Source organism: Neofelis nebulosa, chromosome 12, assembly GCF_028018385.1.
Source record: "Neofelis nebulosa isolate mNeoNeb1 chromosome 12, mNeoNeb1.pri, whole genome shotgun sequence".
NCBI classification, from domain to species: Eukaryota; Metazoa; Chordata; class Mammalia; order Carnivora; family Felidae; genus Neofelis; species Neofelis nebulosa.
The window spans coordinates 59568709-59592807 of NC_080793.1; the positions used below are offsets into that span (position 1 = coordinate 59568709).

General features: G+C 37.4%; 1 protein-coding gene across 34 annotated transcripts in view; it reads left to right on the top strand.

Annotated features, from left to right (window-relative positions):
- The window catches only part of PTPRD (protein tyrosine phosphatase receptor type D), a 2222827-nt gene that overhangs the window by 678293 nt on the left and 1520435 nt on the right, over positions 1-24099 (top strand). For all 34 annotated transcript variants that reach the window (XM_058695363.1, XM_058695354.1, XM_058695368.1 and 31 more), the window contains one exon: positions 8062-8171. The gene's annotated coding sequence lies outside the window, so the exon portion shown is untranslated. The remainder of the gene's footprint in view (positions 1-8061; positions 8172-24099) is intronic.

The following is a 24099-nucleotide window of genomic DNA, read 5'->3' on the forward strand; positions in this document are numbered from 1 at the left end:
GCTTCACAGAACATTTTGCTTCAGTTAAAATATATTTTGTGTTGCAGTGAAACTTGTATGATTTTTTACTTCTAATTTTATTGTGAAAACTTTCTTATGATATTTCAGGCATGGGTTAAGGAGAAAACAATACTTGTGACTTTACAGCTTAGGTGTCTATTACTGTGTTAGTGTTTTTATGCATTTTGTAAACTTTCCCAGCCTCTGTGCTGCTGAAACTGTACTCCAGAAAGCCAGTATTTGTGTGGGAGATTTGGGGACGAGGAGCTTGGAGACCTACAATAAGAAAGGAGTGTATTGAGAGGTGAGTGCTTCAGTAAAAGCCAGGCAAAAGGTCATGGCAGTCCTCAGGAGTGGATCCTTTTTGGGGGACTGAGAAGCAGCTACTGAACCCTGCACTCTGTGCATATTTATTTTTGCAGCTAGTTTAAAGAGCAGATTTTAAAAAAATTCCAAAAGTTTAACTGATGTCTGCCATGCCACTTATTGATCTAGGTATTTTCAGCCATATTAACAGCTTTGTACATCCCTCAGTTATACTTATCAATGTGTAAGACCATTAATTGTTCAAAAATTCATCTCATCCATTCATTAAATAAGCCTGCATTGAGCACCACCCACTTGTTTGGTATTTTGGCAAGTGCTAAAGATTACCAAGATAAATGCTTATGTTTAAACCTCCCACAGTGCAGTGGGGAAGATGAGCAAATAGTCAAATTATCTTAGAAATAGGGTACAAGATGGTGATTTTGTTTGCATGGCCAATTATTTTGTATACGTTGCTAGAAGCAGTCCTCAGCCTGTGGAAGTGGAGCATGACAGAGAGGGTAAGGGTCCTCAGGGCTTCTCAAGTTTTAATATGAAGAAGTTCTGTTACATTCAGAACGTATTATTCTACATTTAAACTAATATTTCTTGGATTATTAAATGCGTTTTTAAGTTACCAGACAAATAGGTTAATTTTGTATCTCTTTAGTATTGATTTTCAACTTATTTTTTTGAAGTCCTATATAGACCATGTCCTTTCACCATGACCTTTCTAAAATTAAGGCTTGCTTTCTAATAGAAATCTAGTCAGTTTTAATAAACCTGTACATGAAAATATTACACATTCTCTGGTGTCTCCCCTTTACATAAGTCTTGGTTCCTCTCCATTCTAGCACCCTCCCGGATCATTTCACTGAGACAAATCTCATCTTAGTCATCGATTTCTACATTTTGCAAATACACTGCGTACTTCTTGCTCTTCTTCTTCCTCGACTCAGCAGGGGCAGTTGACACAGTTGAACATTCTCTCCTCTTCAAAGGACTGTTTCTTCTTGACTTCTGGTTTCCCTGCATACTGCAGTAGCTGTTCCTTATCATTCTTTTTTGCTCTCTCCTCTTCATCTGCCAGCCTTCAGTCCTTGGACCTCTTAACCTTCCAAACAGACTTTCTCCTTCAGTGATGTCATCTGCTCTCAGGGCTTTTTAATACTACCCATATTCTAATGACTTCCAAAGTGATATTTCCAGCCACAATCTTCCCCCTGGATCTCAGATACCCAGATCCCTATTTGACATCGTCATTTCATTGCCTAATGGGCATCCTAAAACTCACATTTCCACAATGGATCTTTTGATAACTCCCCCTAAGCTTTGGTGGTCCTTTTTCTCTGAGTTAATGCCAACTCTACTTTTCCTTTTGCTCAGATATAAAACCATAGGGCTATGGGACACTTGGGTGGCTCAGTCAGTTGACCGTCTGACTTTGGCTCGTCATGATCTTGCAGTTCATGAGTCAGAGCCATGCATCGGGCTCTGTGCGGACAGCTCAGAGCCTGCAGCCTGCTTCAGATTCTGTGTCTCCCTTTCTCTCTGCCCCTTCTCCACTTGCACTCTGTCTCTCTCCCAAAAATAAATAAATATTTTAAAACATAATAAAAACATAAAATAAAAATAAAACCATGGGCTATGCTTTATTTCTCTCACTAACACCCCACGTGGAATCTGTTTGCAAATCCTAACTTTTCTACCTGTAAACATACAATATTCTAACCATTTCTTTCCACCTCCACGGCTTCTGCCCTAGTCTAAGCCATATTCATGCCTTCCCTAGTTTGATACAATAGTCTCCTTTCTCTGCTCCTGACTTTAACACCCTTCAGTTACTTTTCAACAGTCAGCCAGAATGGTTCTATCTGTCATCTACCCCCAATCCCCCATTGTCTTTCCATCTCATTAGGAATAAAAGCTGGTGTCTTATTTCTACAGTAACCTTTAGATGATTACTCTCAGATTTATTATTCTCTGAGCTCTTCTACTAGGCCCCCTCACGTGCATGTGCTCTCTCTCTCTCATTCAGCTCACTCCAAATTAACTCGGTGTCCTGCTGTTTTTCTGAAACAACATCAACAACAACACCAAAAATACTCACCTTAGACTTTGTTGTTCAAGTTGCCTTTGCCTGGAACTTTTTCCTCCCAGTTGCCCCCAGGGCTGACACCTTATTCCCTTCAGGTCTTTACTCAAATGTTGCTTTAGTGAGGATTTACTTCACTCTCACGTGTAAAACTGTAACCTTTTCCAGACATTTCTTCCACCCTTTTGCCACTTTTTCTCCTTAGCAGTTATTGCTATGTTATTTATTATGTATTTTATGTTTGTCTTCTCTGCTATGATCTACATATGAACAAATTGCATTTTTTCACTACTGTGTTCTAAACATCAAAATTAGTACTAGCATCTAGTAGGTAGTCAACAGATATTTGTGAAAAAGACCGGATGCTGTATCAGGTTATGAGCTGCACAGTGGTCACCTTGCCGTTTTGGGTAGGACCAGAAGGAGGCAGAGGTCAGCCTGCAGGAAGTTTATGGGCAGTGTTCTGGGATCCACTTGTGTGAAACAGAAGGGAAGGAACAAGGAGTGAGCAAAAGGCAGATGGGCTGCAATGTAGCCTCAACTAAGGTTTCTTTCAACAACACAGGGAGCTGTCCTGCATGGTGGCTGTAGGCCAGGCCTTCATGCTTAGTGTCTGTAACTGGATGCAGGCTGCATTTGAGCGAGGGCTGGTGAGGCAACATGGCCAGCCTGGGGCAATTTCCAGGTGGGATTAGAAGTGGCAGTTGGCAGCACTCCCATCAGCTGGGTGAAAAGATCTATTAATCCTGAAAGGGCATCTTTCAGATGTCCACTGCAGGGCTATGGGCATAAGACTACTGCCACGTTCTAGGGACTCGTAGGGGGCTCAGCCGGTTCAGTGTCCAACTCTTGGTTCCAGCTCAGGTCAGGATCTCACTGTTCATGTGATCAAGCTCCGCATCAGCCTCTGCACCGACAGCATGGAACCTACTTGGGATTCTCTCTCCCCCCGGCCTCTCAAAATAAATCAATAAATTTAAAAACAAAACAAAACAAAACCATTGCCATATTCTAGATGATTTCTTGTCTTAAGAACCACATGGTTTCCACACCCTCACATCCTTATTCAAAGAGGCCTACCCTTCATTTTCCTCTCTAATTTAAAGAGAAACATGCACTCTTCTGCCCCACATAATCTCACAGACCCATATCTCGCAATATAAGGATATTACTTACTTAATTACCCTCTTCCTGAATTCCGTGAACTAGAAGATATGCTCCAAAGAGGACAGACTTTTTTTTTTTTTTTTTGGTATATTTTGTTCACTGAAAATAATCACAAGCACCTAGAACAGTGCATATAGTACTTGAAATACTTGTGGAAGGAAGGAATTTCAAGCTTCTGACTGAGCTGACTTTGTGCTATTTTGACTCCTTGGAATTCTAAAAAATGATGATAGGTCTTTTGAACACACTGATGTACAGAGATGGGTGAAGCAGAGCCTGACTTCCTGGAACAAGCCTTGTACTTCAGCCCAAGACAAGACAAGATACTCTAGGGCCATTTTTACAACATCTGAGTGGCGGTGGGGGTGGAGTGGGGGGGGGGTGGCGCCTAGGAAAAAAAAATGAATCTTGCCTATTAGGACACCCACAAATATGCAGACACAAACCTCGTTCTTTGAGGGCTAACGTAGCTCTAATGTCTCCTCGTTTTCAGGCTGGGTGCGGTTCCATATAGTCTCCAGGGTGAGGAGACTGGGACTAGGTTTAGAGGTTAAGGAAGAGTTTGATAACAAGCAGTATCTACCTATAGTTTCTGCCCCAAGAGTTAATGCAGGGAAGATGCGATGGAGCAGACCTCCACCAGAGAGCGCTGTGGGACCTCTTTGCGGGGATTTGCTTTCCAGCATAAGATTGCAAGGAGCTTGGGAACACAGGCTTTTAAAAACCTTAACTTAGAGGAATTTTGCTGATGTCGTTAATGACTTTGCTTCATTTTGAAAGTACATAGAATGAGAAAGAATGTGTTAAATTGTACTTGAAATTTAAAAACTGCAAAGAATAGTAATAGAAGTTTCACACAAAAAGATACATAATATCCCTTAATTGACATAAGGAGATATTGAACCTACATCATAATTTTTCAAATGTTCATTTAAATGACAGAGATAAAAATGTTCACTTATCAGATTTTCGAGAATCTAGAAGTCTGCCCAACCAAGTAGAAGTTGGTGGTGGTAGCATTAATTGGTTTGATTTTCAAGGAGGGAAAATTGGCAACATATTTGAAAATTACAAATGCATTTGCCTTTGGCTTCTCCACTCTCAGAGGAATGTATCCTACAGATGTACCTCTTAGATAGAAATTAACACTTTTTTTTAAATCTCAAGAATGATAAAAGTTTTGAAAGATAAATATCTTGGGGTATAATTAAATAACTTTAGGTGATTCAGAATAATAGACATGAAGGCTACACAGGAGGTGTTGTTTATTTCCTAATATAAAAAGCCTGCTAGTTACTTTATGTAGGGAAGGGGGGAAGGCAAGGCCCATAATGGTGGGTGAAGAATGCAGTCTTTTTTTTTTTTTTAAGTGGGGGTGGGGAGCCGAATAATATACAAGATTTCTTGTATTTGTATAAGGAATTTTTGCAGGGATCCACAGTTGCCAATAAAGGTGATTTTGTTGAAGGTGACATAAGAAGAGGAAGGAGGCAAGGGTGAGAAAAAGGTTTAGTCCTATATGCCATTTTATGATGCTTAGATTCATGCAAATTTCTTACCAGTTCACAAAACAGAAAAAATGTGTATTTTATATTTTTACGTTTATTTATTCATTTATTTTGAGAAAGAGAGAGAGAGAAAGAGAAAGAGTAAGCTTACATGGGGGGAGGGGCAGACAGAGAAGGAGAGAGAGAGACTAGGCAGGATCTGCACAGTGCAGAGCTTGATGTGGGGCTCGAAACCATGAACCGCAAGATCATGGTCCAAACCAAAATCAAGAGTCAGATGCTCAACCGAGTACCCCAATATATGTATTTTAAATTTCAGGGGAAAAGTGTTGGGTTAGTCATAGAGGAAATGTTGACAATTCAACTTGCCTTTTCACTGAGTTTCCTTTGGGACCTCTTCTTCAGTTGTCTTGACTTTCCATGATAATCTTACTCCCCACCATCTACCAAGTTACAGATTGATTTGCCCTTTGGGCAAAGAGGAAAGAAGTTAAGAAACCTTTTCCTTTCATTGTCATAGACTTACTCTAGTAATTCACATTTATTCACTTAATGTTTATTGAATATCTACTAAGAACCTGAGAATGAACCACTTTCTGAGGAAACAAATCTCTCAGGCATAACCTTTCCTTTAAGGAACTCCTAGTCAAATAGGAAGATGGCATAGTCTAATTACTTTGCAGAGTGATATGTGCCATGGAAAGACAAAAAGAGAATGATGTCCTTTGAAACGGAAGAGAACCTTCAGACCATTTCATGGATTTTAAAACATGAGTAGGGATTCTCTAGGCAAACAAGTTGGGATGGAGAGGGGGAAGGAATAGCACTTGTGAAAAGTCTGGAAATACACTGTCCATTATGAGTGCTGAAGAGTGTCGTGTGGCTAGAGTGTGTTTGTGTTTGATTTCAACACATTTTGAGAGGAATTACTGCCACTGTGTCTAATACTAACTACTTACTAGATATACTTGTATTAGGTATATTATGCCATTAATTCTAACAATGAAACTCTGAAGTATGTTATCTGAATTACACAGATGATGATACCAAGAATTATAAAAATTTATCTAGTTACACAAGTAAGTAAAGCTAGGAATCAAACCTGTATCTAATTCCAAAGTCCATGATCTGGAGTATGAGTAAGTGTTTGCTGAACCTCTTCCATTCTCCTTTCAGATTCACTCTTTACCCTTCTCCATCCTACTAACACTGGAAACTAGTTCAGATGGGGTTCATCAAGAGGCTCAATGACCTTGAGAGTCCAGTGTGATTTGTCCCATAGGTAGTGTAGGTAGGAAACTGGAGAGAAGATGAGAGAATGCAAGATGACAGGGCTCCCTCCCATCCTGCCATGCTGTTCCACACAGGACTTCCAATTAAAGATCAGTGTTTCTACCCAGGAGGCTCTCGCTATACATCGGGCTCCTAGAGGCAGTAGCTGCCCCCTGTCCTCATCTCTGCCAGCCGAAGGGTGATAACAACTTTGTTCCATCCTCTCTGTGGTTTCCCTCTCTGTGGAGCCCACAGTTTTGTAATAGGTTCTTTATTAAACTTTCTTCAAATTATTCTAATTGAAAGTGCCATCTGTTTTCAGTTGGCACTAGATCAACATTTAAGAAGTTATTGTTATTATCTAAATGAGAGCTAATGAAAGTTTATTGTGCAACGAGCAGAAGAAACAAAGGGAATAAAATGGATTTCAGTGTGAGATAAGAAAAATTTGAATTTTTAAAAAGGCTGCAAAGTATGAACAATATTCTCTCTTAAGATCTGAATTCTATTAAGAAAATGAAATGACTCTGTCTCTCACCTTTTATGTTACCCGCTCTTAAATCAATAGCAACATGGGACAAAATAGGTAGTTTGTAACTTGACACCAAGGAGTTTAGGGTTTGGGGAAGCTGATTTCACTCCTTGTGTTGAAGCACATGGAGCCACATTATTCATTCAGAGAGGGTGGTGAGATTCAAACAAGTTATCAGTGCAAAGTAGGTCCAACAAGAGGTAATAATAAATAGGTTACCCTGGCAGGTAGATCAGACAGTAGGGTATATCAGCCTGGCTCAGGGGATTAGTCAGGCAGCAAGCATCAGGAGGAAGGTCAGCAGATAACAGGATCTCCACCATGAGATTCAATCCTGAGTCAGATTCCAAGTGCTGGGGAAGGAGACGAAGGCAGAGGCAAAACAAGTGCTGGCTGGACAAACTGGAACAAGATGGGAACATTGTTGACTTCTTCTGTTTCCTGAAACCACCCAATTGTGCAGCAGACTGGAGAGACTGCTGAAGGTCACGTGGCCCCAACTGTGACAAGTAAAGGACCAGAATAACCCAACATCCCATTCATACAGAGGACATTGCATTCATACACAGGCAGCCCAGCTCTGAGGGCTTTTTTTTTTTTTTTTTTTTTTTTTGAGTCTGTGATTTCATCATCTGGTCAAAATGTCTATTTTTATTGAATGTTCTGTAGTAGCAACACTCTGGTGCATTTGAGAAAGCATCTGTGTTCTTCATCAATGTCTCACAAGTTGAAAAACTATTGCATTCCTAAATTGTTTCCTACTGGGATTCCTTCTCATGGTGTTAAAAAAAATCCAGAAAACAATATTTTCAACATATTTTCTGGGTTTAAAGTATTCTGATTTACCATCTCCAAGGACAATATATAAAAATGGCTTCCTAAATTAACACATCAATTACTTAAACCAAATGGATAGGAATGATGGCACTAAAATAATAATCTTTTACAAAGAACATTTTTTAGGAGATAAAATACAGACGGTCCCTTTGACTTAAACAGGTGCTATATTAATCATTGCGGTACAAATGATAGAGGGGAAGAGTTTATACTTCTCTCCTTTGTGTTGAACATTCCAATAAATGGGTGTCTAATGTGACAGGGAAAGATAACATAATGAATATCTTAATGTGCTTGAATGAACATTAAAAAAAAAAAATGACTGACACTGTATTTTGTTCCAGGTAGGAGTAAAAAGCAAGCAGTTCCTGGCCAGTGGTACTCCAGTTAAAGATGTCTGACTGACAAGCATGTTGGCACCAGCATTGAAGGAAGTGATGGGCTTTGGCTCCAGGTAAGTACAGTTGCCAAGGCATAAAGTGTGCATCTTTCTGACTCTTAAGCACAGAGCTCATAAGATAACTCCAGCAAGATTTTTACCCTCTCAAAATACAAGAGTACTGCATTTTTTTCAAAATGTTATCACTGTAAAAATAGTACTTTAAAGTCAATGCATATATATATATTTTTTCCTCTTTAAGTGATGAAACAGGTAACTATGAATAAGTTTATTTCTGAACTGGGTGTCAAAATGCCTGAACTATAAATAGAATGAAAGATGCAATTTAATAGAATGTTTGAGGATTAAGGAGGGTAGGTTATTTCTATAAGTGACCAGTGTGGGAACAAAGTTATCATTAAGCATTTCAGATTGACACATTGTTCTATAGCCTTCTGATGACTGGCACATGAAGGCTGAGTTAGCCTTGAGGACCCCAGATTTTGTCACTTCCAAAGTCATGCATTTAGAGCAAGCAGATAATCCAGTAACTCAAAAGACTCCTTGACTTCTGGCTTCTAAATTGCAAGAGATCAGAAGTAAGGGTCAGACATACCTGTGTTCTAATTATGATTCTCAGAGTGTGTACCTTCATGAATTCGTAAGCCAGAATGTATGCATCACCTAGGGACCTTAATATGAAACTTTTGTGGGCTGAATAGATTAATGGGCTCTAGATCTAAGGAATGGAAGACAAATATGACACAACTCAATTTTTTAACTTTGGAAGACTTACATACAAGGCCAACACACATGTTATTTTAGTTCACATATAATTTCTGCCTTCAACAGATTTAAATATTGATAAAGGAGATAAGCTAATTAAGACTACTAGGACAAGGACTAAAAAAAGATGTAAGGAACATGGAATAAGTACTTAGTCTACTTAGTGTATATATATATATACTTTTGTCACAGCAATTCTGTATCTAGTGACAATGTAAGAAAAAAATTAAGATACTTGAAAAGATATGAGCTAGGGATGTATTTCATAGTCTGTTTTACAGCAATACAAATGATAAACAACCCAAATACTTACTTGTATTGAACTTACAAAATATATTTTTGTTCAAAGAGTGAAATTCTATAGAACGGTTCAAATGATTTAAAAGAATACTTATGACATGAAAGAAAGAACAGGTATATTTTTAAATTTATAAAAGTTCAAAATGTCTTAAAATAGCATTTGTGGGGGCGCCTGGGTGGTGCAGTCGGTTAAGCATCCGACTTCAGCCAGGTCACGATCTTGCGGTCCGTGAGTTCGAGCCCCGCGTCAGGCTCTGGGCTGATGGCTCGGAGCCTGGAGCCTGTTTAAAAAAAAAAAAAAAAAAAAAAAAAAAAAAATAGCATTTGTGTGTTTATGCAGAAAAGACAGAAAGTTACCTATGATTATTTTTACTTTTAACTTTATTTTTGTGATGTTTTCATAGTGGCTGTTTTTACTATAATCAGAAAAAAATATGACTCAGCATTGAAAGTTAAATCATTATAAGATTTTACAAGAATAAAGTAATGAAAAAATACCATGTATCTCAGACATTAAAAACCAGGTTACAAAATGGAATTAGATTAAAATCCTACATTTGTGTAAAACACCTATCTATATATGGGGCGCCTGGGTGGCGCAGTCGGTTAAGCGTCCGACTTCAGCCAGGTCACGATCTCGCGGTCCGTGAGTTCGAGCCCCGCGTCAGGCTCTGGGCTGATGGCTCGGAGCCTGGAGCCTGTTTCCGATTCTGTGTCTCCCTCTCTCTCTGCCCGTCCCCCGTTCATGCTCTGTCTCTCTCTGTCCCAAAAATAAATAAAAAATGTTGAAAAAAAAATTAAAAAAACAAAAACAAAAAAAAAAACACACCTATCTATATAGATAACAAAACAGAATATGGGTAAAATCCTGCACTTGTATTTGTATTTTTTTAAAGTGTATGTATGTGTATGTATGTATGTGTGCGTGTGTGTGTGTATTCAATATATACAACTTTTCTGTTTAAATAAATGAGTTTGGGAGAGTGAAGATAATTCCTATTTGATAAGTATGTAAAGTCCCCAGAGACTGAAATTTGAGTAGAGCGTTGAAGGTTAAATACACAGAAATGTGCTTTCATGAGTATTAATAACATCATCTGACCTGTTAAAATGGATGAAGCACATATGATGCTCACTTGCGTTGTTCCACTTCTCATTTTGTAGAAAATTATAGCATGAATAATACACACTGTGTGAATTTGAATATTTTTGAAAGTTTATTTATTTATTTATTTATTTATTTATTTATTTATTTATTTTGAGAGACAGAGAGAGAGAGGCAGAGAGAGAGAGGGAGGGAGACAGAAAGAATCCCAAGTAAGCTCCACACTGTCAGTGAGGAACCTGACGTGAGGCTCAAACTCATGCACCGTGAGATCATGACCTGAGCCCAAGTAGGATGCTTAACTGACTGAGCCACCCAGCCTCCCTGAATTTGAATATTGATATTTGTTTCAAGTTCAGAATACTCAAATTGCCAAACTAAATGGTATCTTTTATCCCTCACTGACATTTTGTAAATACTACTGCATTTTTAACAAAAATTACATCATTGTGTAATTATTCACAGTATGAACATATTCGCCAAATCTGTGAAAGTTACTTATATTTCATTACCATAGCCATCTGCAATTCTCCTTTATATGACTTCTGTGATGCATTAAGTAGGTTGCATATTTATCTTAGAAAAACAAAATGAAACAAACAAGTCTAATTTCTTATGTGAACATTTCACTTTAAAAATAAATATTGTGAAGAGTAGCAGTAATGTTCTCTTACACACACTTCTCTGTACTTATCTTCCACTTAGATTATGGTTTTCAAGTCCATTCTTCGCCCTTTTTATTCTTCCTCTATATTCTGCTTGGGTGATCATGTGGACACCCATGGCTTTAATATTCCCAAATTTATAACTCTAAACCCACACCCTAATCATCCACTGAATCAAAATACCAGAAGAACCACAGGTATCATTGTCTCCTAGGCTGTATATTCTGCATTTTTTTCTTCAGATTCCTCTTTAATGGGGTCTCCTGTTTTCACCCTCCTGATGTCAATTCTGAAAAGGTAAAATCCCTCTTATAGGGATATGGAGGGGGGTGCCCAGATTGACTGAGTAGGCCTGAATTATGGACAGGAGAAAGGACAAGTTTGTTAATGTCATTAACATATTAATAGCTTAATAATAATACAAATGTTTCTCCCTTTTTCCATTATCAGTGAATTTACCCTTGGTAATTCTTCATCATTCCCTTATCTATGCTTCTCCCCACAATACGCACATTATAAATGCATGGCCTAACATGAAGTTGAAATGAGAAGAATGACAGAAGAATGTGTACAATGGTAGTTTAGAGTTGTCAACATACCAACATGGGCATGTGGGACAGATTTCTACTGGGTGATCTGGGCTCAAATATCTACTCTTCCATGCATGAGTTATGCACTCTACAATCTATCATTCTCTTCAAGCCTCCAAGTCTTAAATTATTCATTGTACGTTATTCCAATTCTATAAGTCAACTAATACAGTGTTTGTGTAATCAGTGTGTAAATGTTTAAGCACTTTGTGAGCCTGAGCATTGATTGTTACCAATCATAGAGAACAGATACAACTTCCCAAAATATTCACGTGTGTGTATATGTATATATACATTTGTGTATGCATATATAGAAAGACAGACTACTTCTATTGAAGTAGTAGGAGTAGTTGTTTCCACAGTGATATCTTAGCTTTTTGGTAAAATATCTTCAAGTAGGTATTTGCAGAGAAAGTTCCCTCTTTTTTACTTTAATGTGTGGCCTGCCCATCAAATCAGCACAGTTCAATAATTCAGGAGGTGTTCTCTCTGCCCTTTGGTCACAAAGGGACTTCAACTCGGGATAAATTCACAAGATAATGAGCTAGGCAACACAAAGCAACGTTCTCTTATGAAATCAACTCACAAATAAATGTAGTATGAAACTTAAAGACACAGACTATTAAGATAGCATTGATTCATTGATCTGGAAATTATTTCCAACCATATAATATTAATAACACTCCATGACCTGAAATTTAAGCTGCAGCGAACATCACACAGCAACAAAAATTATTTAATATTGCCAACAACTGTAGTGATGTTGAACTTTAACAGTTGAAATTACATTTGCTGAAGTACTGAGAATATTTTGCAAACTATGACATTAGAAATTCTCCTCAGAAGATGAGAATTTGGTTAGATGAATCAATATTCATTAGACATTCAATAATATATGCCTAGAATAAATCAAAATACATTTCATTTTGGCTGCATTGAAACCACCTAGAGTTCCAAATAATGTACAGTAAAATCTGTGAGAATTAGATTACCACAAACCAATACTCTCAACTATATTTGTGTGTGTGTCCTTTTTTCATGTATTTCAAGAAAATTTGATTACCTGAAAATTGACCATAGCTTAGGAAGGAAGGAAGAAAGGAAGGAAGGAAAAGACTAAATTTCAAAATGGTGGTTCTCAATAATTAAAAGTCGCAATCACTCAAAAATTTTAAGCCTCTACAACATACTTTATGTTCCCCACAGGTCTAGGGACATACAAATATTAAAGTGAGGATTCCCCATGAGAGGAAATATAGACACTATTAAATAGCATGACATTATGTAGATACATATCATACTTATTTAGATAAATATTAGTGTCAGATGTCAAAAGATAAGGAGAGATCAAGTTCCAATGGCTTCCAACAAGAAAACTTTTGACTTGTGTTTCAGCAACTGAAAAGGCTTCTTGAAGGAAGTTGAATTTGATAAGTTAAATGGGTGATGTGCAGGCTGGGAATGATATTGTAGATGGAGGGGACAATTTATATGCAAACAATGGCATTGAATGTAGAGGAGATGCAGAAAAGGGCAGCCAGCAATTTTTCTTTTAATAAAGGGTGACATTACTGGAAAGAGGAGGATGGAGACTAATTCTGATGGTGTTTAATGTTGGCCCAAATATTGTGTTCTTAATTTTGTGATCACCTTCCAGTGATCTTTGAACTTAACATTGTATTGGACCCCAATACCATCACAAGTACAAATGCTTGCATAGTCTTGTTCTAACTTAAAATAAAAATGCTCACCATCTTATACTGGTGGAGCATATAATAGTTGTTACCAAACTTTTAGGTTCAGAGCAGTGTGAGTTAATAAACAAAATTTATATCCAAAGTCAGATAAAATATAAAATTTAATACTTTTTCCTACAACCTCTAAGTACATTTAATTTTCACAACAAATATTGGTCTCAAGGTTACAAATCAATGGTACTTGGAACTATCAAAACTAATCTTGGTATATTACAAAAAGCTTTTTACCATTTGTACTAAACAAAATCAAATTCATGTAACATAATGCTAAAAAGCATAGATTAAAATGCACATTTTATGATAGCATACAGGTATTTAGTAATCTATATCTTTCTACACACAGTGAGTGAGTCATAGCTTTGTTTTCTCAAAGTACTTGTGTCAATTTCTTAGTTTCTCTTGAACGTTCCAGATTAACACTAGCTCAAAATTTTGGCTTCAAGTTTCAACTACCGTTTTAGTCAAGAATGAGTTAAATATATTTGAGGCTTACAATCTTTATTTCTACCATTTTTCAAATCTATTTGTGATAGAATTACCTTGACACTTACCAACATTTTAAATCATGGAGGTTTTACTTAATTATCTTTTCTCCTCATTTCCTCACATCTGTTTATTCACCTAGGATTTGTTGAAGTGAAGCACTTTTCCAAGTACCAGAGCCTTCTTTCACAACCTCTTTTGTATTTTCCTTTTTTCCTCTGTCTATCCCTTTTTTTAAAACTGGATTATTTTTGTCTTGGATACTTAAAACTGTTCCTTAATGATTATTCCAATACTGTCTTCCTTTCCTCTTTCTCCTTTTTATTTTGTCATATCTTTGCCATAGTAATTCTTTTTTTTTTAAATTTTTTTTAACGTTTATTTATTTTTGAGACAGAGAGAGACAGAGCATGAACGGGGGAGGGTCAGAGAGAGGGAGACACAGAATCTGAAACAGGCTCCAGGCTCTGAGCTGTCAGCACAGAGTCTGACGCGGGGCTTGAACTCACAGACCGCGAGATCATGACCTGAGCCGAAGTCGGCCGCTCAACCGACTGAGCCACCCAGGCGCCCCAACCATAGTAATTCTTTTAAGATAGAGGCACTATCCTATTGCTATAGTTCACCAAAATTATTGTGTCTCTTTATACTGAGTTTTTGAGGGATTGGCATGGTGGAAGGATATTATACAGAAGGACAATGTTGCAGTTAAAAGAGTGAAAAACTGAGAAGAGCAGTTGGGGTTTGGGTGCATAGATTTGAGATTCCTTTCTACAGGTACTTAGTTTGTGGTAGAAGAAGACAAAGACAAAAGCAAGACAAAGGACAGATGGTAGAATAAACTTGTTTTGAGGCATGGACATTAAAATAATGTCCATAATGTCCATAAAATAAAGAATAAAGATTAGCCAGAGAAGGAATAATCTCAGGTCATGATGAAAAAGTAGGAGAGTTTAGGTGAAGGAGTGTTTTAAAAACTGTTGTGGCACCACGGTGGCTCAGTGGGTTGGGCACCAGACTCTTGATTTCCACTCAGGTCATGATCTCATGGTTTGTCAGTTCAACTCTCTGCTGAGAGTGTAGAGCCTGCTTGGGATTCTTCCTCTCGCCCTGTGTCTCTATCCCTCCCCGCCGGTCCCGTTTCTCTCTCTCAAAAGTAATAAAAACATTTAAAATAAAATTTAAAATGTGATTATTGTTGTCATCTGCTGATGTTTGCCGATGGGAAAAAGAGAACTGATAAAATAAAATACATTTTTGCTGCACAAAAATGAAACAGATGTTGTTTTTTCTAAAATTAATGTGAGGTGAAGCACCTTTCTGGTTATTCAAAAAGGTAAATCAATCCCTTCAAGGATCCTTTATATTATATAGAACCTCATTCAGTGTTCTATATAGAAAATAAGACTTCAGATACAAGAAACATCAGCATGTTTCCTAGATCTATGACAGATGCTATAGATGAGATTATATAAACTCAGACCTTAACAATAGTAAATGGTAAATACATAAAAATTCCTGTTAAGGCAATTTTTTTTATATTAATGAGAAGAATTTTCTTAGAGTTTTAGGTATCCCTTTCCTTTTTATGAAAGAATAAGTGATCTTTGCCATTAAAATCTGTGATTGTATCTTAAATATGTGAAAAAGTAATTTTTTGTTGTTGAAATATGCTGTAACAGTTAAATACCACCATCTGTAGTAAAAACCAGTATATACCAGTTGCTGAAGTCAAAGGTATTGTACTCAATATTGGCAATTTGGAAATTAGAGTGCACACATAAATTGTGGAAATTGACATCTTATCACTAGCTGTAGAGATAGCGTTTACTCTGGGTGGGAATTGAAAACAGGGATAGGATGTGCCTCATTTTCAAATATATTTTTTAATTAATTTATTTATTTTGAGGGAGAGGGGAGAAGCACAGAGTAATAGAGAGGGAATCCCCCACAGGCTCCACTTCATCAGTACAGAGCTTGACTCAGGGCTCTGTCCCAGGAACAATGAGATCATGACCTGAGCCGAAATCAAAAGTCAGATGCTCCACCAACGGTGCCCTCCAGGAGCCCCTCAAACATATTAAACGTTGAAAGTTAGATGCATTTGTGGTGTTAGTATCCTCGTACTGAAAGCCATAAAACTCTTGCTCTCAAATTTCTCTCAAACCGTCAATCCTAATTTTGTAAAGCAGTTGTTTTAAGAGATACAAAGACAACAAAAACATATGGGATCTTTGAAATTTATTTTGTTGGGAGGGTTTTCTGTTCAAAAGTGCATCACATGTAACACTGAACAAATGCTTCCTTTTTAAAAAAATGACAGAAAAAACTGGGGGAGGGGACCTCTCTGTATAATGATCAACGTACTCTATTTTTAAAATGATTTAATCAGAGAGAATAAAGAAGTGTTCTACTTCTTAAAATTGCTTTTATTCTTAAAAATAGAAACTCATAGGGGCGCCTGGGTGGCGCAGTCGGTTAAGCGTCCGACTTCAGCCAGGTCACGATCTCGCGGTCCGTGAGTTCGAGCCCCGCGTCAGGCTCTGGGCTGACGGCTCAGAGCCTGGAGCCTGTTTCCGATTCTGTGTCTCCCTCTCTCTCTGCCCCTCCCCCGTTCATGCTCTGTCTCTCTCTGTCCCAAAAAAAAAAAAAATAAAAAAAAATAAGAAAAAAAAAAAAATAGAAACTCATGATCTAGTAATCAAATTGTATTAAGAGATTTGCAACAGCAGCAGGATCACAGTTGCTTGCTGCACATCTATGCTTCAGTCACACGGAATGGAGAACAAAGTTCTACTCTTATCTGTTGGTAGTTACCTTATTTTTATTTTACTGTATTTGTATTATCTTGATTAATTTTAAGCATTACCTATTAACTTCCTAGTATGATACTTACCTAGGATGAAGGACAGGAACACCATTTGTAGGGATTCTTTTCCACTATTCTCTCAATGTACTGAATCAAACTATTTTAGAGAAATCAACATTCAACGTTAAATCATGATTATACAAATGCTGTTTAGTCGGTTTCCAACTTTTAACCTAAGATATTTTTTAATTTTCCAAGTTTATATTATTGTTAATGACTATTTGAATTTCAAATGCACAGAATGATGAAAAGATTTGTGACCTCCATTATTTATGTGAGCACACTCCGTCCTTCCATCCTGCTGCTCCCATCTACCTGCTGGCTCTCTGAGTCTCCCTGTTTTTGCTTTTCTCTGTTGGATTTCTTGGTCCTGGGTTGCACTTCGTCTTCCTTCTTGATTATTATGCAATGATCGCTCCAATCCCAGCCCCATTCTCCTGTTTTACTTCTCTCGTGTTCTGTTTTGCTTTCTTTTTAAGAACCTCTCGGGGTTTTTGAAATTCATGACAATGGGCCTTGGTGTGCGACTAACTTCATTTTGGAGATTGATATTTTTGTGTTAAAAATTTAATTTCTTAGTTTCATCTTAGCTGTCACAGGTTTCTCTTTTTATTAGTTAGCTACTGGGCCTTCTGAATTACTCTTTTCCTATATTTAAAAAAATTTTCATCCATTTTCTGTTAGTTTTGTTCTTTGGGTGATCTCCTTGACTTTATCTTATACCTTTCTTGGAATTTAAAAAATAATTTTATTTGGAAAAAAAAATTGAAACATACATAAAGGTTGTTGGGGGTTGGGGGTAAATGCAGGAATGCATCAATACCTTTTACCCTGATTATCTATAGTTAACATTTGTGTCTTTGATTTCTCTGCATACTCACACACACATATGCTGTATCAATCATCTATGTTGTTGTTGTTTGCCTTAGCCATTTGACAGTAGGTAGCATATATCATTGCCCTTTGCCTCTGGTGAATACTTCAGTTTGTGTTTCCTTAGAACAAGGAGATTTTCTAACATAATTACAGTAAGGTAATTTGCTTTAGAAAACATAACATTTATATAATACTTTGATTTAATCTACTGCTGGTATTCCAATGATATCAGCTGAACCAATCTTTCATAGTATGTTTTTATCCCACTGTGGGATATAGTATAGAAAAATGTATTGCATTCTGTGGTGTTAAAAACCAAACTGAGGCATATTAAAATTTGGGGGAATTTGAAGAAAAATCTATTCAAATAGGCAACACCAAAAAGGAAATGTTTAGGAACACTACCCCAACAGGAGGTCAATGATAGGTGTTTATTGAGAAAAGGGAAAAGCAAAGTAAGGATTTTTTTTTAAGGTTTATTTATTTTGAGAGAGAGAGAGAGAGAGAGAGTGCAAGCAGGGGAGGGGCAGAGAGAGAGGGAGAGAAAGAATCTGAAGCAGCCTCCAAATTCAGTAGGGAACCCTACTTGGGACTCATTTTCACCATGGTGAGATCATGACCTACCCAGAGATCAAGATTCCCAGGCTTAACCAACTCAGCCACCCAGGGGCCCCAGTAAAGAAATTTTTGATTGGCTATAGCTGAAAGCCTACTGGCAGCCCATTGGCTGTGATTGGTTGTCCTCAGGTTACAATTTCATAGTCTTAAGGGGTTTACAGGCTTAGATTTTGGCTTGTTTACATAGGCCACCATGGCGCTTCAGCCACTTGAGTAAAATGGCCTCCTTTAATTTAACAACAGCCATGTCTCTGCGGTACCCTTCACTCTGGAACATTTTTGCAGCTTTTCTTTGACCACATCATTTGTTAAGAATGCAGTCTGCCTTTTAAAAAATAAAATATTAATCGGGGGCCAGGGTGACTCATTTAGTGGATCTCATGGTTTGTGGGACTGAGCCCCTTGCTGGGCTCTGCACTGACAGTGTGGAGCCTACTTGGGATTCTCTCTTTCTCTCTCTCTCTCTCTCTCTCTCTCCTCTGCCCCTCCTTTGCTTGTTTTGCATGCTTTCTCTTGTGCATGTGTGTGCAAAATAAACTGTAAAAAATAAAAAAAAAGAATGTTATGATTTTTGTATCTGATGTTCTGCTGGTTTTTAAGTTTTATTTATCATCTTTTAAGGTTTAATAACTTATTTTGATTGTCACAGCATGTTTTTGTTTTATTGTCATACATTCTTATTCTATATTGCTTATAGTAACTTCCCCCCACCCCAGTTCTTTCACTCCCTATATTGTGTGTTTATTTTTAGCCTTTTTTTTTGGGTGTTAACATCTCAGCTGTAGGTCTCAGTAATGTGACTGTTTTCCTCAAATAACTAACCTTTTGTTCTTCATTTGTATAAAGTGGGGTCTTTGAGTAGGAGTTGGGGTAGTATAATTTGGCTGCTCATGTTCTAGAAACCAAGGAAGCAAGGGAAGAGGGTTATAGGTTCCATGACTAAGTATGTCTAGTTCAAATAAGAGCTCTGTCCAAAATCAAGTGTACTAGGTTTAATTTCCCCAGATAATGGACTTAGAATTTGGGATTTGGGGGTAGGGGATGATAGGGAATGAAGTAATTGCCAGCTGTGGGCAATGAGAGAGCAACCCCTCTAGAATTTTAACAAATTTCCCCTTTCTGGAACTGCTTCTCACGCCTGCCTTCCAAAGCACTCAGTTATTCAAAGGGCTGGACTGCTGGCAGGTTCTGTGGGTACGTAGCTGACTTCTCGTGGTACTCTGCACTGTGAGCACGTGGGCAGCACATCCTAAGCTCTGCTCCATCAATCATCATTCCTCTATCTGCTCCTTACCTTCCACAATGTATTGAAATACAGTTTAGTGATTAAGGGTATGACTCTGAAACCAGACTGCCTGGGTCTGTTACCTGTTGAATATATGATGAGCAGGTTGCTTAATGTTCCTGCACCTCTATTTTCTTACCTATAAAAAGACGATTGTGGAGATGTTATAGGTACAGAATGGGTTAGAACAGTGCCTGAACAGAGCAAGATTGATAGCAACTGACACATTGTTGCCCTACCTCTTCCAGTACTGTCTCCACTTTTGTTCCAAGCCCCTACTTTTTTTTGTTTTTTAATCAGCCCCTAGGTGACTTTTTTTTTTTTTTTTAAGATTTTACTGTCTTTTGTGGTTTGGGAAGCTGAAGAAATTAATAACTGTGGTCAATTCATTAGTTTTTGGTTTTATCTTAGTAAGGTTCTTATTTACTTTTTTTTTTTTAATTGAAGAATAGACTTTTTTGTATGATGATTAAGCTCTCTTGGCACATTCTTTCACTTACCTTAAGAATAAGAATGACATTAAAAAAAAGCCAGGTTAATTTCAGGATTTCATTTATCTATATGAGAATCCTTCATTCTGCTTTCTAAGGTAGTTTATTTTAGAATTATAGGTGTGAGGTGTCCTAAAGTCTTAAGTCATTGGTTACTGTGGTTTTCAGACATTGTACTATTTATATGAGAACTTATATACAAGATGATCTAAGATCACATTCCCAATTAATATTATAATATGAAACTTTGCAAAAAGGCATTCTCTTTTTACTATGTATAACCTATTAACAGGCAATAGAATCCTTATCTTCTGTGCACTGATATTTATGTTATAGAAATTCAGTTATTTAAATATTTATAAAATGAGAGTTGAGAGCAGCACTTTTGAAAAGCAGTTAATAATGAACAGACATCAAGGGAGCTATCATTATAACAGCAAAGTGCTTTGCAACTCCGATAACTTCAGTGGTGCAGAAGCAGGCCATCAAATTTAATTAAAAGCAGTCAAAAATAAACTGAGAAATTGAACTGTAAAAAGCTGTCCTTTGCCAGGAGCCGAAGGCAGAAAGAAAGCAAGGGAGAGCCTTGAAAGTAGTAATGAATTGATAAGCTTTACTGCCTGCAACTTGTAATGCACTCTGTCAGATTTTAGTTTCAGCTAAACTAGATTAATAGGGCAATCACTGATTCTCTATCTTAAATCCTTCTTCCTCATCCCCCCATTATAGGCTTCCATGATAGATGGAAGCCTGAGTGGGTCAAAATTTCAATTCATTTCTCTGCTCAATCATTTTTTAAATAATGCTGGCATTACATTTGCTGGACACCAGCATTCTCCGTGATATTTTAAAAGCAGAAATAAATTTAGTTACTTGACAGGCTGCAGCCTTCATTTCCAGAGAACCTTAATTCCTTTTTATTCAACAGAGCTAGAAATCCCCTGGAACGTGAGCGATTGACATCTCTTTCTACCACTAGAGGCTACCATGGTGAAGTGAATGATAAAGAGAAGATTACACATTTATTGTTGCTTTAAACACTCAGATTAATGTGAATCTGCAGAAAGAGTACCACAAGGACAAAAACAATTTGCCCTCGATCATTTTATTTTTATAATAATGTTCTTTAATGAAGCTAAAGCCTTCCTGCTGTGACCTTATTATGTTTTTCAACATCAGTGAGAAATAGATTCCTCCGAATTGTAAGATAGCTCATGAAACAGCAGGGATATTGAAATAGAGGATCAATTACTTTTTTGCAGTAATTTTGAACGTGAAATGGCTACAGCAAAACCTATGTAGACAAGGAGACAAACCAGCTTATTGGAAAGCTGTGTACAAATTAAACAGATCACCAAAAACTGAGGCAGACAAACTGTTTTTTTTTCTAACACCTTTCAGCAAGATTACAGCACCCCTTTAAAGAGCAAGTTCTCAAGATTGTGTTGCAGCAGAAGCAAACAAAAACTGAAAACATAATTTGTTACCAATTAAATGTAAAATTTTGAAATATTTTTAAGAACCCTTCAGAAAATTGATAATAGCCCTGTTTATGAGTTAAATCTTACCCTTTTTAACCTGAAGAAAGGATCTTTGAAGACAGTGGGAACATAGAGGTCCTGATGAGGATGGAAATATACAAGAGTATAGATCTTATATAAATGTAACAGATTGTTGCATTTATGAAATATTCTAATTTGTGAACTGCTTCCATATCCATTATGTCATTCAGTCCTGGCAGCGATCCTTATAAGGCATTAGCTCAAACAGGCACTGACACCTTACAAATGTGACAGCAAGGAGATCTGAGGCTCAACCAGGTGAAATGATTAGCACCAGGTCAAGGCACCTACGTTACTTGCAGCTGGTTTTGCACTAAGTGATGGCCCAGGACTCTTTCCTTTTAGTTTTTGAAAAACTCCCAACTTGGAAAATGCAAATAATTTAGCTGTAATAAAGTCAGTGTTACCAGAGTATATAATTTCCATTTCCATCTGCTGCATTCAGGCAGGAACTTCTCATTTGTGCTGATGTGGGAGTCGCACGGATCAATGGGCCTTTAGACAATGGAAGTGCTAAGTGTACTTTAGCTGAATAACTGTTCTGCAGCACAGGCAGGACTCCACAGCAGTCTAAAGGGCGGGGATTTGAGATGGCTGAGAAGGGGGCTGAGACCCTTCTTCAGAAAAGGGCACCTGACATGAAAGCCACATTTATTCCTGAACAGGGACTTCCCTGACTGAAGAAGGATTGGGGTGGGGCTCGGGCAAGACCCTCAATCACTCTGGTCAATGAGTTTGACTTAGAGGGATTGAGGGTCAAGGTGATAAAGTTCTGAAGCTACTTAGAAGGAAGAGAAATGAACTTTCAAGATTGTGATCACAAGACAATGGAGTAAGTGGAAATAAGGAGATTGGAGAAGTAAGAAAAAGGCACTATGATATGAGTGTGAGGGGCAAAGTCCTGAGTAATGAGGAGGAAAAATAGCTAAAATTCAAATAAGTTTGTTTATATCTCATTTTTTGTAAATCGCATATTTTAACCAGTTAGATATTTTCGCTTTCTTACAAGCTGGTTTTGGTTGCTTCACATGAATCAATAAAGCCTGCCAGATAATATTCTACCTCCTCAACATTAAGATTGGGATCAGTAAAGGTGAAAAAAAATGACATTTATTGAGTTGGAACTATATGCCAGACACTTTTCTAAGAACTCTACATGTATTACATTGTAAATACTATAAATATATTAATTATTACTCCTATTTTAAATATCAAGATAATAGCATACAGTAAGTTTTGCTTGCCTAATTAAAAACTGTGAAACTCCTAGGGCTCCCAGGTTGGTTAAGAGTTGGTTGTTAGTTAAAAGTCTGACTCTTGATTTAGGCTCATGTCTGCATCTCTCTGTATCGGGCTCCTTGCTGGGTTTGGAGTTTGCTTAAGATTCTCTCTCCCTCTCCCTCTGACCCTCCTCGCCTCCCCTCAAAGAGACATTTAAAAAAAGAAAAAAAATTGTGAAACCACTAAGTGGCAAAGTCAGGAATATTTGGCTCTATAGTCTTCATCCTTACCACTTTTTAAGTCATTCCCTAAAATGAATCTCCTTATTAGGACAGCTTTATATTTGAATTTTAAATATGACCTTTGGCAAGCTCACAAATTTATTTGAATTTCCAACTATAATGATATTGCTTGACTATTCCCAGAATATTCTGGGTTGAGACAAAGCCCATTCTGCTCTTTGACATAATGTGAAGAAAATAAAATTTACATTTTTATATTATGATTATTTCCATGTGAAATGCAAAAATATATCCAATAAGACTCTATGACCTTATATAAGAATGGTTGCCATGATACACAGAGATAGAATATGAAAGAATTTATTGTACATGTTTGTATTTTAAGGTTTTTTATTTTACTTATTTTAAGAGAGACAGAGAGTTGGGGAGGGGCAGAGAGAGAGGGAAAGAGAGAATCCCAAGCAGGATCCCCACTGTCAGCATGGAGCCCAATGTGGGGCTTGAACTCAAGAATGGTGAGATCATGACCTGAGCCAAAATCAGGAGTCAGATGCTTAACCCAGTGAGCCACTCAGACCCCCCTATTGTAGATGTTTAAGCATGGACTTCAGTTATAACCACCTACTGGAATGTGGTTTTGAGCATAATAGAATCTGTTGTAAACTGTCCTATTACTCAGAACTTCATGTATATCAACTATGTGTCTGTGTGTATACATACATACAGTTGATGTGCATTCCAATATTTGCGAATTTACCTACTTACTAAAATGTATTGGTGCCTCTAAAATCAATGTTCATGGAACTTCCATGGTCATTCACAGACATGCACAGAGCAGGGAAAATCTGCGTTGCCCTGCATACTTTCCCACCTTAGGTGGAACAGCTGATACTCTGCAGTTTTGTTTATATTTCTAAACAAGTGTCCATTGCAGTCTACCTAGTGCTATGTTTCCTTTTTGTTGGATTTTATGGTATCTTCACTGTTTAAAAATAGCCCTGAATTGTAGTCCTGAGGTGCTGTCAGTGTTCCTAAGGGCAAGTTAACTGAGATTGGCTTTATTTTACGGTGAAGGTACATGTGTAAATTAAGCTTCATTCAGGCATGGATTAGATTGCTGCCAGCTATACATTAAATGTTAGTAAATTAACAA